General features: G+C 48.4%; 1 protein-coding gene across 3 annotated transcripts in view; it reads left to right on the top strand.

The window, feature by feature from the left end:
- The first annotated feature begins 459 nt into the window (after positions 1 to 459).
- Positions 460 to 16,930, top strand: part of ZC3H7B (zinc finger CCCH-type containing 7B) — a 49,896-nt gene continuing 33,425 nt past the window's right edge. Inside the window, exon 1 of one of the 3 annotated variants that reach the window (XM_045554820.1) lies at positions 460 to 712. The gene's annotated coding sequence lies outside the window, so the exon portion shown is untranslated. Of the gene's footprint in view, positions 713 to 3,447; positions 3,577 to 10,553; positions 10,574 to 16,930 lie in introns of those variants that run through there. The other 2 variants (XM_045554821.1, XM_045554822.1) reach the window with 2 other exon arrangements.

Genomic DNA, 16,930 nt, shown 5'->3' with positions numbered 1-16,930 from the left:
GTGATGCCTCCCCCCCCCCCCAATAAAGTCTGCCTTGCCGACTTTAACAAGCCTCATTGAATAACTGTTTCTTTAACATCCAATACACAAAACTCCAGCCAAGTGAGATGCTGATTCCTCCCCGTGCCTCCAGTCCTCATCTGCGAAAAGGGTTTTTGGGAGCCTTCCATGAAAATACCTGGAAACCTGGGGGCTTTTTACACGCATACAGGAGGGAGGAGGCACTGGATTTGACCAGCATCAGCCCAGATATGCAGAACCACCAAAAGAAAACCCCCTGAAAGGAAGGACACTTTTAAGGAAAATAAAGGTGAATTCCAGGCATGAGCTTTCCACGGGGAAGGGGGGCTTCCCCTCCTCCCCCAACCGGTCCTCCCCAGGTGCACAGCCCGCGCCGCCCACCCTGGGCGCGACGAGGCGAGGGGAGCCGCGCTCTCTAGGACCCGAGGAGGCAGAGCTGCAGGGAGACGGAGCCTCCAGCGGGTGCTGCCGCGAGCGGCCGGCCGAGGGGCTGGAAATGAAAGTAAAGCGCTCCGGAGCCACATGGACGGAGCTGCTGGGGCGGCGGCGCCGGGAGCAGGATGCGGCCGCCCATAATTAAATAGCATTTACTCTTATTATTACTACTAATAATAACGTAATCATACCTCTAGTCATAGCATACCATTTATCGGGCTCGGCGCAGGCCCGCGGGGAGCGCAGCCCGGCGGAGGTGAGTGCTTGGCGCGGCCCGAGCCCCGCCAGGGCAGAGGCCGGGCCACCGCGTCCCGGGCCACGGGCGCGCGAGGGCCCGGGGGTTCCGGGGCCCGGCCGGGGAGGAGGCGCAGAGCACCTCGTCCAGGCCGGAGCCGCGCGCCGGGCCACCCGGAAAGTGGGTTTTGGCAAAAATAAAGAAATAGCCCACCAATCCCCATTTCCTCCTTTTTGGGGATCCCCATCCCCGTGCCCTGCCCCAAAGTTTCAAAGTTATTGTGCGGCCGGGGGCACCTGCCGCTGGGCAGATTTGGCCGCCCCTGCCAGCCCCCAGGAGGCGTCCTGGAATTTTGTGTGGGGGCCTCGCTCCTCGGGGTCTGGAGCTTTGGGGGTGCGCGGATGCTTTGCCGAACCCCGCTCAGGGGGTCGCGGGGGGCTAGCAGGGGCGTCGCTGGCAGCGCCTCCCTTCCTTTTGTGTTCGCCTTGGCCCCGCAGCGCCCGGAGTTGGAGGGGCCGCGGCGAGGGCCAGGGACCGCGGCCGCCCGACAGGCCGCTTCTGCCGGCTGCGGCGGCCAAGCGAGCTCGGGGATCCGGGGCCTGTGGCCAGGCCCGGGGGGAGGGGGCAGCAGGAAAGGGGGGGCGCGGTCTGGGCTGGCTGGGCAGGGGGGCGTTTCCGGTCTGGGATCCGCCTCCGGGCTGAGAGGCCTGCCGGAGGCCCGCCACCGCCACGGTGCTGGAAGCATGTGGGGTCTGTGGGCATGAGCTTAGGCACTGGGGGGGCTGCCCTGTTGGGGCTGGGGGACCAGGAGCCGCTGACCTGCCCTCACACCCATCTCCTGCTCACAGCGGGCCTGGGGCTCCCCCTCTGGAGCCTGATCCCTCCTCCTTTCTCCGCTTTCCCCTTTAAACTGTCTAGTTCAGGTGTTCATAAGGTGCCTGGTTTGGGGGTCTTTCACACAGAGAGACAAAGCAGTTTTCCCAGCGGAAAATATCATGTAGAAACAGTTCACTCTGATAGAACCTGATGTCTGTGTTGCCCTCATGGTATTAATGGGGAAGTCTAGGGGGCTAGGGCTGTGAATGGGAGTCTGGGGGCTGGGCCTGGAGTAGGGGGCTGCAGGCTCACAGCAGGGTGATCAGGGATTGCATTTCTCTGGTGGCTAGCTTTGGTTCCTAGGCATAAGACTTTGAACCCCAACTTCTTGCTATTTTCCCCAGTTCCAGTCTGATGAAAATAGCAGAATGCAGATCCTTGAATTTTCACACAAAATGAGATAATTATAGTACATTTAGCAACTGTGTTGGACACAAAATTCTAGCGGAATCTTTCGTTCTACTACCCAGACTCCCCCCCCCACACGTACAGCCATGTGGTCCATACCCTCTGTGGTCTTCTTTCCCGACGATCACCTTCCATGGAAGTAGGACTGCAAGCTGGAAGTGATGCCTGGCCAACACCTGGTTAGCAGGTTTGAGGAGTGGGATGCCTTAAGCTGGAAAGGAAACCTGTGTCCAGGAGGGATGAGATCTGAGGATGGGGGAGAGACTTTGTGGTCTCTGAGCTGGATAAGGTTTGTGTTCCATGGATGCTGTGAGTTCTAAGCTGTTAGCTTTTTGTTTAGGTTGGACAATTAGGAGAGTGGGTTTTGGAAGATTATTTGGGGCCTAAAAAGCTCAGTGGGATGAGCGGATCTCTTGAGTCTTAGGTTTAGGAAAGTTGAGACATTGGTAGGTTTGGGTTTGAGCTTCTGAAAATAATAATCCCTTAAATAACACTTTTTAGTTTCATATATGTTGGCTCATCTGGCCTACGTAGCAACTATGTCAGGTGAACACTTTTCAGTCATTTTCCAGATGAGAAACCCGAGGCTTAGAGAAGTGAGTGCTGGCAAGTCACACAGCAGAGGTGGGCTTCCCGCCCAGTTTGCTGACTCCAAATCTTCTCCCTTTTCCAGAATCCTGGGCTACCTTGGCAAGTTGCTTTTCAAGCTTCTCTTGTGAGATGCTGTGGGGCAGGTTTAGGATTGAGTTTGTCTCTTATTGTGTGGCTGGAAAGAGAAAGTTAACTCTAGTAAATGAATGAGAGAACAAGAAAATGCTGAATTCTGGGGTCAGTGCAGTGAGCATGGAGAGAGAATGAAGTTCAGGGTAACCTGGAAAAATTAGGGAAAACTTCCTCCAGAAAGTGGAATGTGAGCTTGAAAGAATGGGGAAGCTTGGCCAGGGTGGAGAAGAGGAAGGGGATCCCTGGGTAAGCCCCAGTTGCTTCTGTGCTGGGACATGGACTTACGTTCTCTTTCATTCTTAACAGTAGCTCCGTGAGGGATGGGCATTGGGCATTGTTATCGCTAGGGTTTTTTTTTTTTTTTAAGCAACAGGGTCTCACTCTGTCACCCAGGCTGAAGTGTAGTGGCACGATCATAGTTCACTGCTGCCTCCAACTCCTGGGCTCAAGCGATCCTCCCACCTCAGCCTCCCAGAGTGCTGGGATTACAGGTGTGAGCCTCTGTGCCTGGCCTCCATTTTGCAGATGAAGTAATTGTGGAACACAGGATTCGTGTGGCTGGCCCGATGTCACCCCACTGGATTTGAACCCAGTCCTCCGTGACTCTTGAGTGTGCTCCTGCATCCTGTAGCCAGCTTTGTCTCAGATATGTAAACAAGAGTAGGGACTGGGATGGTCTGAATTGGCAGATGCAGCAGGGTTTGGGGGCTCAGGCTAAAAGGTCGGTGGGCTCCCCAAGGCCAGAGAGTTCTACTGAACTAGCTGTGTGTTCCAGGGCCCACAGGACTGGCCTGGTGAAAGTGCTGTCAGTAGGTTTCTGACTGGAGAAGGCAGGATGGCAGTGGAAGGATGACCAGGCCCTGAACATGGAGATATGAGTAAGTTTGGGTCCTTAGTGCCTATTGGGTGCCTGGCTCACCACCCCAGAGGAGCTTGGAGCTTGGGGCTTGGAACAAGACAGATACAGATGATTAACCTGAGCTTCCCAAGGACAGGAACTGGGTCTGATTCACCCTCCATGCCTCTGACACATCCAGCCATTGTGTTGTCAAACTGAATTATGCCCCATTGTAGGGGAAGAAGGTTTATTTTGCCCATGGGTGGAAGGTCTTCCTAGAAGTGCCATTTGAACATTTGAGTGATAGGTTGAAAGGCCGGAGAAAGGGTATTCTAAGCAGAGGCACCAAGACAGAGGCTGGGATGTTTGAAGAAGGAACAGGTGACCTGGTGCCACCACAATTTCGGGGACAGATATGAGTTTGTGTTCAGGTCAGTCTGTCACCCGGTCCCTTTGGTTCTCTGGGCCTGTTTCCCCTCCTGAAAATGAGCTCTGAGATTTGATGATGTTTGATGGAAACCCATGCCTGGGGATCAGGACAAGAAACCAAGATGAAAGGAATTAGACAGGTTTTAAAATTTGTATTAATTTAACAAACACTGATCCAGCAATTCCCTAGTGGCCAGGCCCTGTTGCAAGTGCTTTTTCCAAGATTAGATTATTAATTCTTATAGTAGCCCTAGAGAGAGGCACTATCATTATCCCCATTTTACAGATGAAAAAACTGCGGCACAGAGAGGTTCAGTGACAGTGTGCAAGTGGCAGAGCTGTGAAGCAAAGGCGGGCATTCTGGCTCTGGAGTTGGTTCATGTGGACCTGGGAAGGGAGAGGGGACACCTCAGGGGCCCTCGGGGTAGACCTGAGGGGTTCGGACAGAAGAAGGTGGAGGTGTCCTCTGAGGAAGGCTGCAGCCTGAAGCTGGAGGCTCGGCCTGGGCTGATGAAGTGACTACCACGTGTCAGCTCCCAGGAGCCTCCACACAAGCCGGATCCTTTCATCACATTTAATGGCCCATAGAAAATGGGCTCATTTCCTTTCTCTGTCAGCACCAGCTACGGACTCTTTCCTGACTTATTTATTCCCCCTAGGAAGTCTTTCTTTGCAGGCGTCCCGATGACTTCTGCAGGTGTGTTTGCTCTGCGTCCCCATCAGGCTGTAGGGGCCCATGGGAGGGGCAGTGGCACCCTGCAGTCAGCACCTGTCTTCTCTTCAGAAACATCTAGGCAGCTTCAGTTCAGCGGCAGTTCCCGAGCCCCATATCAGAGGCTGAGACGTGAGCGTGACGGTGGTAATACGGCAGTAGCCACCATGTATTTAATGCACTTGCTGTGCCTCCCCTTATCACCTCTGCTTAACTCTTTGAGGCAGGAACAGTTATTAGCAGCCCCATTTTGCAGACAAGGAGACCAAGGCTCAGAGAGATTAAGTAGATTAAGTAGCACATCCAAGGTCTCACGGCTGTGGTAGAGCAGGAAGTCAGATGGAGTCAGGCCTCCTGGACCCCCGAGTCTGAGGTCTTAGCTGCCATGCAGGGGAGAGTCTTTCAGTTACTTCCAGTTTCCTTGAAAGACAGGCGTGCTTATTTTTCAGAAGAAGAAAACCGAGGAGTCACCAACTCTCTGGCTTTTCCTACCCAGTGCACACTGTGACTTGAAAAGGGACACAAGAGCCATGTTGTATAGTGGGTTTGTGTTTCTGAAGTGCTGGGGTCAGCCAACAATCATTCACTGAGCACTTCCTGTGAGGGCTACCGGGAAGGTCAGGGCCCTTCTGGGGTTTTCAGAGGTCACTCTGGTTCATCTATGCTCTTGTTCCCAGGAGCATTCCCTGTCATGCCCTGCCCCTCTACAGGCAGAGGAGCATAGGGCAGGGTGCCAAAAGTCCTGTTTCATTCCCAAGTCCAGCACACGCCAGTTGTGTGATCTGGGGCACGATTGTTATTCTTGGCCTCAGTTTCCTTTTCTGTGAAATGGTCAAATGGTCATGCTGACCCAGTTGAATCTGCCTCAGGAGTAGTGGTTGTCATGAGCATTTAATAGCCTCCAGAATGTTCCTGAATCTTCTCTAACTTGATCCAGGCCTGGACCACTACAGTAGCCTCAAAACTAATCTCCTAGTATCCTCTCTTGTTGTCCATCCTCCCTGCAGTGGCCAAAGGCATCTTCGTTTTTTTTTTTGAGACAGTCTCACTCTCTTGCCTGGGCTAGAGTGCCGTGGCGTCAGCCTAACTCACAGAAACCTCAAACTCCTGGGCTCAAGCGATCCTCCTGCCTCAGCCTCCCGAGTAGCTGGGACTACAGGCATGCGCCACCATGCTCGGCTAATTTTTTCTATATATATTTTTAGTTGTCCATATAATTTCTTTCTATTGTTTTAGTAGAGACGGGGTCTTGCTTTTGCTTAGGCTGGTCTCGAACTCCTGACCTTGAGCAATCATCCCGTCTCGGCCTTCCAGAGTGCTAAGATTACAGGCATGAGCCACCGTGGCCGCAAAGGGATCTTCTTGAAATTTAAATAAGATCCTGCCACTCTTCTGCTGAAAACCCTCCAGGCATCTCCCAGCATGCACAGGACACAGCCGTGGCTCTCCAGCGTGGCCTGTGTGTAGCTCTCTGATGGCCCAGCCTGCCCCGCACACCTTGCCTCCTCCGTAGCTCGCCCTCGCTCCAGCACTGCAGTCATACTGGCCTCCTGTGTGTTCCTTGAAGCTTCTTGGCATGTCCCCACCTCAAGGTCGTTGCCCTTGCCCTGTCTGCTGCTGAGTGGGTCCATTCTTACCCCACTTCCCATCTTCCATGGTTGGCTCCTGGTCACTCCTAAATGCCACCTAAGGACCTTCCCTGAAATCCCAGTCCACCTTCCATCACTCCCTGCCAGTTTCCTGTTTCAGTTTCCTTGTAACTCTTATCTCTATCTTTACTTACCTTGTGCATTTAACACTAACCTGTTTATTTGTCTTTGCATCTCTGGATGACAAGCTCCCTAAGGGTAGGGACTTTATTAACTGTGTTCCCCCAACACCTGGCAGAGCCCCTCGCATATAAAGGTGCATAAATGTTGAATAAATCAATAACATAGCAGGTTGCCCACAGAACAGCCCTTGCCAAATAGCCCAGGTCTAGACAGAAACTGCAAAGAAATTGGTGTTGACAGATTGAAAGCTTATAGGAGAGTTTTGTAAGTTATGTGTACACCACAGCACCCAGTTCAGCAGACGCACAAATTTCTGATCTCCTCTGGGAGAGACACACTGTATAAATCTACAAAATAGTCTTGCCGGGCAGGTATTGTCAGCTCCATCTTGCAAATGACAAAACTGAGGCTCAGGAAGATGCCCTGAAAGCCACTGTGGGACAGTCCTGGGATCTGTACCCAGGGCTTTTGGGCCACATGGCCCAGAGGAGCCCTTGAATCTGTCTCGATGGCTGGGTGGTGCACCGCTGTGAGCAGGAAGAGTGACCAGTCAACTGCTTGAAAGAAAGCAAGGACTTTGCAGTGTTAGGTGGCCACTCAGCTATGGTCCTCTGGGAAATTTCTGGTTTGTTTTTTTATGTTTGCCTATAATTTCCAAAGCTTTTACAATGAGTTTCTGTTACTTTTCTATTGGAAAAAAAAAGGGGGAGTTATTTTTTAAACATCTCTCTTTAGCACCACATCCTATGGTCTTTTTTTGTTTTGTTTTGTTTTTTGTTTTTTGCAAGATTCAACCTTCTGTTTCTACCTACAATCTTGATGAAGAAGTTGGAGCCCAGGCCCCTGGAGACAGGGATGTGGGTTTGAATCATTCCTGGGCAGGTTGGCCGCAGGTTGTCGGGAGGGTAAGACAAGATTATGAAAATAAAAGCCCTTTGTAACCAGAACATGCAGGAGGGAGGATTATGCTTTGCTGCTGACGCTTAATTTGGCTTATGGGATTGGGGGGCAGGGAGTAGGGGAGACCTGGGGAAGTTTCCTGAACTTTGGTTTCTGTTCAGCGTGGCCAGTTGAAGGGAAAGCAAGCTTCAGGTCACTGAGGCCTGTGGGCATTCCACGTCACATTCATTCCTGGAGGCTGGGACATTGCCAGTAGCTCCAGCTTTCTTCCTTAGAAGCAGTGTGGCCTTGGGCAACTCACAAATTCCCTTTAAGCCTCACTTTTCTGTGGAAAAAGGGGTAATAAGCACCTATCTTTGAGATTATTGCGGGGATAAGTATTTAGAACAGGGCTTCTAAATCAATCTCAGATCTGTAATGAAAGCCAGTGTTCTTTTTTGGTGGGGGTTGGGAGGGTGTCTCACTCTTGCCCAGGCTGGTCTCAAAGTCCTGACCTCAAGCAATCCTCCCACCTCAGCCTCCCAGAGTGCTAGGATTACAGGCACTGCACCCAGCCAGAAAGCCAGGGTTCTTAAATGCAGAAAGTGAAATACACAGGATGATAAAGGAAACCAATTCTCTTGAACTATAGCGTCTTTATGAATTCACTAAAAAACAAGATCTAGCAGTGAGTCTAATGTAACGACTGTAATTTTGAAGTTGTGATGAGGGTGAGCATTTCATTATGTCTGCAGTAACTGAAACATGATGGGAAAAGATTCTAATGGTGACAGTGTATTGCCTACATGCATAATTGGAGGGAATGCTAAATATCAGGTAGGGTTTAGTGAAAACCAGGTTGTAAATGTTTCCCTATCCAGTTCACAGGCCCCTGAATGCTCTCCATTTAGAATCCCTGCCATAGAAGGTACTTGACATGCTGCAGGTAATTCCCAGCAATGACACATGTCCCTTCCCTGACCTCCTTGGGGCAGAGGGTCCTCAGGGTTGGTAGATAAGCCATGGAGGGACTGTGGAGAAGGGATAAATACAGGCTTGGAATGCTGAGTAGTAGGGTCAAGGATGGTAAAATTAGGCCTTTCCTGGTCTCTCTGAGTAAGCCATCAAGGGCCTGGTGAGTCAGGAGAGGTGTCAGGCATCTTTAGAGATGACGTAACCTCAGATAGTGTTCATGTCTGCAGTCTGGACTGACTGCTACTCTTTAATTAAACCTGGGGCAAGTGAGTGCAAGGTGGGTGGGGTGAGGCTGGAGGCAGCCTGGTATGGAGAAGGGCAGAGCATTGTTGAGTTGGGAGGTGACAGCATGTACTCCAGAGGCCACCTGCCAGGTCAGATCCCAGCTCTATCACTTACTAACTGTGTACCCTGGCAGGTTGCTTCACCTCCTTGTGCCTCGATTTCCTCATCTGTAAAATGGGGATATAATCATACTCTCTTATGGAATGTTGTGAGGAGTGGAGTATTATTAATATATTTAAAGCTTTCAGAGCAGTATCTGGTAGGATAAAGTGCTTAATAAATGATGACTGATATCAGTATCTTCACTGTTATTCTAGGATTCATGAGCTTTGCCTACTCAGAGTAGACATTCTTTCTCTGGGCTGCTCAGATCTGAATCAGATACAGCTGGGTATGGTGGTACACACCTGTAATCCCAGCTATTCAGGAGGCTGAGGCGGGAGGATCACTTGAGCCCAGGAGTTCAAGTCCAGCCTGAGCAACATAGTAAGACCCCGCTTCTAAAAAAAAATAGAAAAATTAGCCAGGTATGGTGGCCCGTGCCTGTAGTCCCAGCTACTCAGGAGGCTGAGGAAGGAGAATTGCTTGAGCCAAGGAGTTTGAGGTTGCAGTGAGCTGTGATGAGACCACTGCACTCCAGCCTGGGCAACAAAGTGAGACCCTGTCTCAAAACAAACAAAAAATACCCCCCCAAAACCAAAAGGAACAGTGGGCATTAGCTGGGGTGGGAAGCAGTAGGTGTGGAGGATGTTCCACAAAAAGCAGGTAGCTTGAATGATAAGTCAGATGGTCATCGAGTGTGGCATTCCAGGCTGGGCCAGGGGCAGAAGAGGAGGCTAGGCATGTCCTACAGCACTGTGTGCAAAAGGATGAGAAGCTTGGACTTTGTTCTCCTCCTGATAGTGTTATCATGGAAAGTTCTGTTTGTTTTTTTAACTTTTTATTCAAAAGAAGTTGTAAAAAATAGTACAAAGAATTCCCTTCACCCAGCTTCCCCTAATGGTGACATCTTATATAGCTGGAGTACATTACCAAAACCAGAAAATTGGCATTGGTACATTGCTAGACTACAGAGCTTATTCAGTTTCCCCCACCTTTTTTTTTAAAGCTTGCATTCATTTGTATATGTATGTGTGTGTGCATGTGCACACTTAGAAGGATTTTGAGCAGGGAGTGCCATTGTGTTAGACATATGTGTTAGACGGATATCCCTAATCACTGAAGGGGAACAGACTGGAGGGGGTGCATTGAAAATTGTTGGCAGGAAATGAAGAGGGCCTAAGTGATAGCTGTGCTTGTGGAGAGGATGGGAGGGGATGCAGAGTGGAGGAATATTTAAGAGATGAAGGTGGAAGGAACAGAGGACTAGCTGTGAACAGGATGATGGTCAGAGCTATGGTTAGAGTTAAGGAAGAATAGAGAAGGAACAGGATTAGAGGAAAAGATGCTGAGTTCAGTTTAGGATGTGTTCAGTTAGAGGAACACCCAACCCAGCTGGGATGGGCACCAGGGAGGACTTTCTAGACACAGAGGGCATCAAAGCTGGGTGTTAAAGGATGTGTAGGAGTTGGCTAGGTATGTATGGGAGACGACATTTCAGGAGAGGGCCCAGGATTAGGAAAGGCATGGAGGTCATAGTCTGGATGTTGGACAACCAGGTACCAGTACCCAGAAGGTAAGAGATAAGAGTCTGAAATACTGGGGAGGGGGTGAGCCTGGTGGGAGGAATAGATTTGTGAGTCATCGACATGACTCATAGGATCATGAAATGCAAGAGCTCATCTGGGGACAGCGTGTAGAGTGAGGAGAGCAGGAGCACTGTCCTTTAACTGGAAGCTTGGGAGTGTTGATCTTGAGATCTGGGCAGAGGAAGAAGAGCCTCTCACAGACGGAGTAGGAACGATCAGAGAGGTGTGAGGAGGACCCAAGGTTGCAGCCTCGCAGGAGCCAGGAAGTGGTAGGTGCAGCTGAGAGTCCAGGAAGAGGTGAGTAAAAACTGTTCCTCACCTGGATCAGCAATTAGGGGGTCTCTGGGTTGGAAAGGACCCTTGGCAAGCACCATGCAGTGGAGTGGTGGAGTGGGAGTGGGGTTGCTGTGAGTTGGACAGTTGAGTGAGAGGTAAGGATGTGGAGACAGTGTAGACAACCATTTCTTGACGTGTGACCCAGAAAGGGAGGCAAGGTTGTGCATTAGCCAGAAGGGGATTCCAGATCAGGGGAGGGCATCATTTGCAGAGTGGGGAAGACTGGAGCATGATGACAGAGGGGTCCTGGGGCTGGGTCTAATTGTTTAATGGGAGACAATAAAGGTGAGGGTGATGTGCATGGGCTCTGGGTTCAGGCTGCCAGGGTTTGAATCCCAGCTCCACTAGGTACCAACTCTGTGACTTGGGGCAAGTCACTTAACTCTGTGTCTCTGATTCTTCATCTGCAAAATGGGGGTGATAACAGTTATCTGTCTCTTAGTGTTGTTACTGAGCATTAAGGAAGTTACTATGTGTAAAGCCATCATGACAGCCCCTAGCACATCGTAACCACTCAGCAATTGTTAATATTACTATCTGATTATTCATCTCTTCTCTTGGTGTCAGTTTCTCTCATTTAGTCAATATTCATCCATTCTTATCTATAAAATGGCTAGGTTGGAAGAGTTGATATTCATTCATTCATTCATTCATATATTTTACCATCATTTACTGAGCACTTGCTCTGTGCCAAGCACAAGGTCAGGCAATGAGATTTTTGGAGAAGCTGGCACTGTTCCTCCCAGGTGTGATGAAGAGCCAAGTCTCTAAAATTCTGTCATCTTCAAACTCTTCCCCAAAGTGGAAAAAAACAACATGTTTCCATCACGGTTCTTGAGTCAATGGTTGGCTTTCTTTCTCAGGAAGAACAGTCCATTGACATTTTGGCAGACCCAGAACACTGGGTTTAAAATCAGGCACTCAGGCCACTGGTTCCCACTTGGCCCCTGGCCTACTAGGCTGGCTTCAAGTCAATCACCTAATTTTGTGTTTCAAATTACAAGAGTAACACTTGCTCTGTGTAAAAAATCCAAGCCATGCTGGGAAAAGTGGAAAGGAAGTGTTCTGTGCCTTCTTGCCCCTTGGCAGATCCCAGTCCCCAGAGGAAACCAGTTAAATTGGAGAATATTCTTTCAAACTCTTTCTTTAATGTATAAACACACATCACACAGAGATATGATCATACAACACAAAGTGATCTGATATCTGCTGCTTTTTTGTTCCTCAACCATGGGTGGAAGCATCTCCATGACAATACATATAGCTTCAATAGCTGCATTGTATTTCGTGGTTTGAATATACTATAATTTAATTAATTAAATTAATCCTTTACTGGTGGACATTAAGGTTGCTTCTAGTTTTTCACTCATTTTTAAAAATAATACATTGCTATGCAAGTATAATTGCGTACTTGTGCAAGGATTTTGGTAGGTTAAATTCTTGGAAGTGAAAGGACATTTTATCATTTGGAAGGCTTTTGGCTGCCAGTAACAGAATTCCTACCTCATCATGTTTATCTCACATAAAAAGTGAGGTGGGACAGTTCTAGGGGCAGTTAATTTTGGGGGTCAGACTTGTCATTAAATATCTTTAGTCCTTTTGTCTTTCTGCTCCGCCATCCCCGCGGTGTTCATGTTGTTACACCCGAGCAGAGCATAAGGCAGCAGAGAAAGGCATTCTTTCTCCTGTCCCAGTTGAACGGTGAAGAAACCTTTCCCAGAAGCCCCTTGGCTGCCTTCCCCTCCTTTCTCATTGGTCAGGGTGATGTCACATGGCCTTGCCTAAGCCAATCACTGGCAAGGGGAAAGGACTGTTATGATTGGCTTAGCTCAGATAAGGTTCACCTGAGTACATGGGAAGGGACAATACTGAGGCAATGCCAGGGAGGAAGAAAGAAAATTGGCTGCTGGGTAGACAGTCAACAGGGCCTGCCTTGCTCGTTTTGGTAGAAGTTGCTAAATTGTTTCACAAAGATGATTCCTGCCCACTCTCAGTGCAGGTGCAGTGTTTGGGAGTGCCCGCTGCTCCACCCTCAGCAACCAGGCTTTCTGCTCACCTTCGTCTCGCGGGTGAAAAAGTGGTGTTTTATTTTAACGTGTGGTTCTTTTATCCGTGAGTTTGATTATCTTTTCTTAATGATTTATATTTCCTGCGAATTTCCTGCTTATGTTTTTTGCCTATTTTTAAGTAACAATTATTAAAAAATAATAGTTAAATGCTTATCATGTATCAGACATCTCGTTTAACCTTCACAACAGCCGTATAAAGTAGTTAGTATTATCCTTGTTTTAGAGATGAGGGAAGTGAAACACCAAGAAATTGAGTAACTTGTATACAGTTGATACGAGATCGTCTTGAGTTAGAACCCAGATATGCACCTGGGTACGTGTCATACATTCTGCTGACTTTTTAAGGGAATTGTTTCCATTCCTTGCTTATTTCATAGCTGTATTTCTGGGAAGAGCCCATCTGAGGCAAGTCCAGTATGAACTTCCTAAGTTATAAGAACCTGGAGTTGGGGTGTAGGGATTACTCTGCCTGGCACTGGGATCCTGGACAAATCTGAGCCTCCATTTCTCCTTGGACTTTTTTCCTTAAAAACAAACAAACAAAAAAAAAACAAGTTGGAGCTGGGCACAGTGGCTCATGCCTGTAATCCTAGCACCTTGGGAGGCTGAGGTAGGAGGATCGCTTGAGGTTGAGAGTTTGGGACCAGCCTGAGCAAGAGCAAGACCCCATCCCTACAAAAATAGAAAAATTAGCATCTCTACAAAAAATAGAAAAATTAGTTGGCTGTGGTGTGTGCCTGTAGTCCCAGCTACTCAGGAGGCAGAGGCAGGAGGATCGCTTGAGCCCAGGAGTTTGAGGTTGCTGTGAGTTATGGTGATGCCATTGCACTCCAGCCTGGGCAACAGAGCGAGACCGTGTCTCAAAACAAACAAACTAACAAAAATAAATAAAAAGAAAAAAATCAGATCCTAGAGGTTTGTTTGGCCTATATGCTCCTTGCTCTTCTACCAAGTGCCTTCTCTGAGTCATTCCTGACACTCACCTTCAAGGTGCTCATCTCACCTCCCTCTTTAGCTGAGAACAAATGACCTTATAACCATTGTGTTAGTCTCCTTGGGCTGCCATACCAAAATGCTGTAGACCAGGTGGCTTAAACAACAGAAATTTATTTTCTCACCATTCTGGAGCCTGGAGGTCCTAGATCAAGGTGCTGGCTGATTCGGTTTCTGGTGAGGGCTCTCTTTCTGGCTTACAGAACTCACTGTGTCCTCACATGGCCTTTCCTTGGTGCATGCATGGGAGAGGAGAAAGAGAGAGAGGGGGAGAGAAAGCAAGCTCTCTGGTGTCTCTTACAAGGACAGTAGTCCTGTTGGATGAGGGCCCTATCCTTATGACTCATTTAACCTTAATTACAGGTACCTCCTTCTTGGCCCCATCTCCAAATGCAGTCACATTAGGGATGAGAGCTTCAACATATGAATTTGGGGAGGACACAAACATTGCACCCCTGATCCCCCAAAAGTCATGTCCTTATCAAAAAGCATATTCATTCCATCCCAACAGCCCTAAGAGTCTTAACTCATTACAGCATCATCTCTAAAGTCTGAAGTCCAAAGTCTCATCAAATATCATCTAAATCAGATAGGGGTGAGACTCAAGATACAATTCATCCTAAGGCATAAGTTCTCTTTAGCTATGAGCCTATGAAACCAGACACATCATATGCTTCCAAAATATAATGGTGGGACGGGCATAGGGTAGACATCCCTATGCCAAAAGGAAGAAATCAGAAAGAAGAAAGAGATGACGGGTTCCAAGCAAGTCCAAAACCTCAAACCCTAGCAATGCAAATTCCATTAGATTTTTTTTCTTTAAAGATGAGGGTCTTGCTATGTTGCCCAGGCTGGAGTGCAGGGGTGTGGTCATAGCTCACTGCAACTCGAACTCCTCGCTGGCCTCAAGCGATCCTCATGCCTCAACCTGCTGAGTAGCTGGAACTACAGGCATGCACTACCATGCCCAGCTAATTTTAAATTTTTTGTAAAGATGGGGGTCTCACTCTGTTGCCCAGGCTGGTCCATTAGATTTTAAGACTTGAGGATAATCCTCTTTGGCTTGATGATCCTCCTTCGGGACCCACAGCTCTGTGGCATGGTTCTGCCCCCAAGGCTATAGGTGGCAGCTTGGCCTGTTGAAACAGAGGTGGCAGCCATATACTTTGAAAGCAAGGAGGCAGCCCTGATGATCTCTGAATCAACTTTGGGGTCATTCTTTCCTTTTTTTTTTTTTTTTTTAATCTTACTCATTTTTGTTTTAGACATGGGATCTTGCTCTGTTGCCCAGGCTAGAATACAGTGACATGATCATAGCTCATTTTAGCCTCAAGCTCCTGGACTCAAATGGTCATCTGGCCTCGCCTTCCAAGTAGCTGAGACTACAGATGTGTGCCACCATACCTCGCTAATTTTTTTAAAAAAATTTTTAGAGGCCAGGTATGGTGGCTCATGCCTATAATCCTAGCACTCTGGGAGGCTAAGGTGGGAGGATTGCTTGAGCTCAGGAGTTCAAGACCAGCCTGACCAGACCAGCCCTGTCTCTACAAATAATAGAAATTAGCCAGACATGGTGGTATGCGCTATGTTGCCCAAGCTGGTCTCAAACTCCTGGCCTCAAGTGATCCTCTTGCCTCAGCCTCCCAAGTAGCTGGGATTATAGGCACAATCCACTGTGCTTGGCTTCTTTCCTTTTCTTGAAGGGTAAAGCATATTCACACCCAAATAAATATATGGTCCCATCCTGTAGAATCTCAGAGGTCCAACAGTCTTGCTTCATTCTATCCTACTTTCTCTGTCCTCTTTAGTTCAAACTGGCAGTTTCTCTGCTGTCTTCTCTCTTCCTGGCTTCTGCTGAAATGGCAGGTTAGATCCATGGTTCATAGCCTCACTAATTTCCCTACCAAGTGATTGTTCAGCCATACCTACTGTTCTCTTCAGAACCAGCCTTTTTATTTTTTGCAATGCGGATAGGCTGACAATTTTGCAAATCTTCACATTCTGGTTCCTTTTAGCTTAATAATTCCTTCTTTAATTCATTTCTTTCCTCTCAGATTTTACCATGAGTAGTAAGGCCTTTAATTCTTTGCTCAGAAATCTCTTCTGTTAAATACCCAGTTTCATTGCTCACAAGTTCTACCTTGCACAATTCAGCCAAGTTCTTTACCCCTTTATAAGGATAGCCTTTCTTCCAGTTTCCAATGACATGTTCCTCATTTCCTTCTGAGACTTTACCGGAATTACCTTTTTTTTTTTTTTTTTTTTTGAGACAGAGTCTTGCTCTGTTGCCCGGGCTAGAGTGAGTGCCGTGGCATCAGCCTAGCTCACAGCAACCTCAAACTCCTGGGCTTAAGCGATCCTCCTGCCTCAGCCTCCCGAGTAGCTGGGACTACAGGCATGCGCCACCATGCCTGGCTAATTTTTTGTATATATATTTTTAGTTGGCCAGATAATTTATTTCTATTTTTAGTAGAGATGGGGTTCTCACTCTTGCTGAGGCTGGTCTCGAACTCCTGACCTCAAGCGATCCACCCGCCTCGGCCTCCCAGAGTGCTAGGATTACAGGCGTGAGCCACCGCGCCCGGCCTGGAATTACCTTTTAATGTTTGTATTCTTACCAGCATTCTGCTCATGATGGTATATGTGTTCTCTAAGATGGTAGAGGCCTTCTTTCCAGCTTTCCTTTTTTTCTTTCTGAGACCTCACCAGAATCACCTTTATATCCATGTTTCTACCCACCGTCCCTTCATGATTACCTGGGCTTTTTCTAGCATGCACCCCAAAACACCTCCAGCCTCTACACATCACCTGGTTCCAAAGCCACTTCTACATTTTTAGGTATTTTTATGGCAGCGGCCCACTTCTCAGTACCAAAGTCTGTATTAGTCTGCTTAGGCTGCTGTAACAGAATATCAAACCCACTCTCGTAGCCTCATTTAACCTTAATTACCCACTTATAGTCTCTATCTCCAAATATAGGGGTTGGGGCTTCAACATAGGAATTTTGGGGGGGTACAAACATTCAGTTCATAACAACCACCTATAAGAATTTTCTTCCCAGAGGAGGGAGATTGAGGAGGGAAGGGTGTGGGGCGTTAGGTGCCACACCGGCTGCGGGCTTTGCTCTCCTGGCATGTTGTTACTCAGGTTGCCTGATGCTCATCTCCCCTGTCCCTTTCAACCCAGGCTCCAGGCTCATTGTGGCCTTGAACAACTTTCCTTCCCATCTCCCATCTCCCCACTGCCCACTCTGCTC

This window comes from Lemur catta, chromosome 6 (genome assembly GCF_020740605.2).
Source record: "Lemur catta isolate mLemCat1 chromosome 6, mLemCat1.pri, whole genome shotgun sequence".
Classification (NCBI taxonomy): domain Eukaryota; kingdom Metazoa; phylum Chordata; class Mammalia; order Primates; family Lemuridae; genus Lemur; species Lemur catta.
Note: the sequence above shows the minus strand (reverse complement) of the source record. Positions and strands in the feature narration are given on the sequence as shown.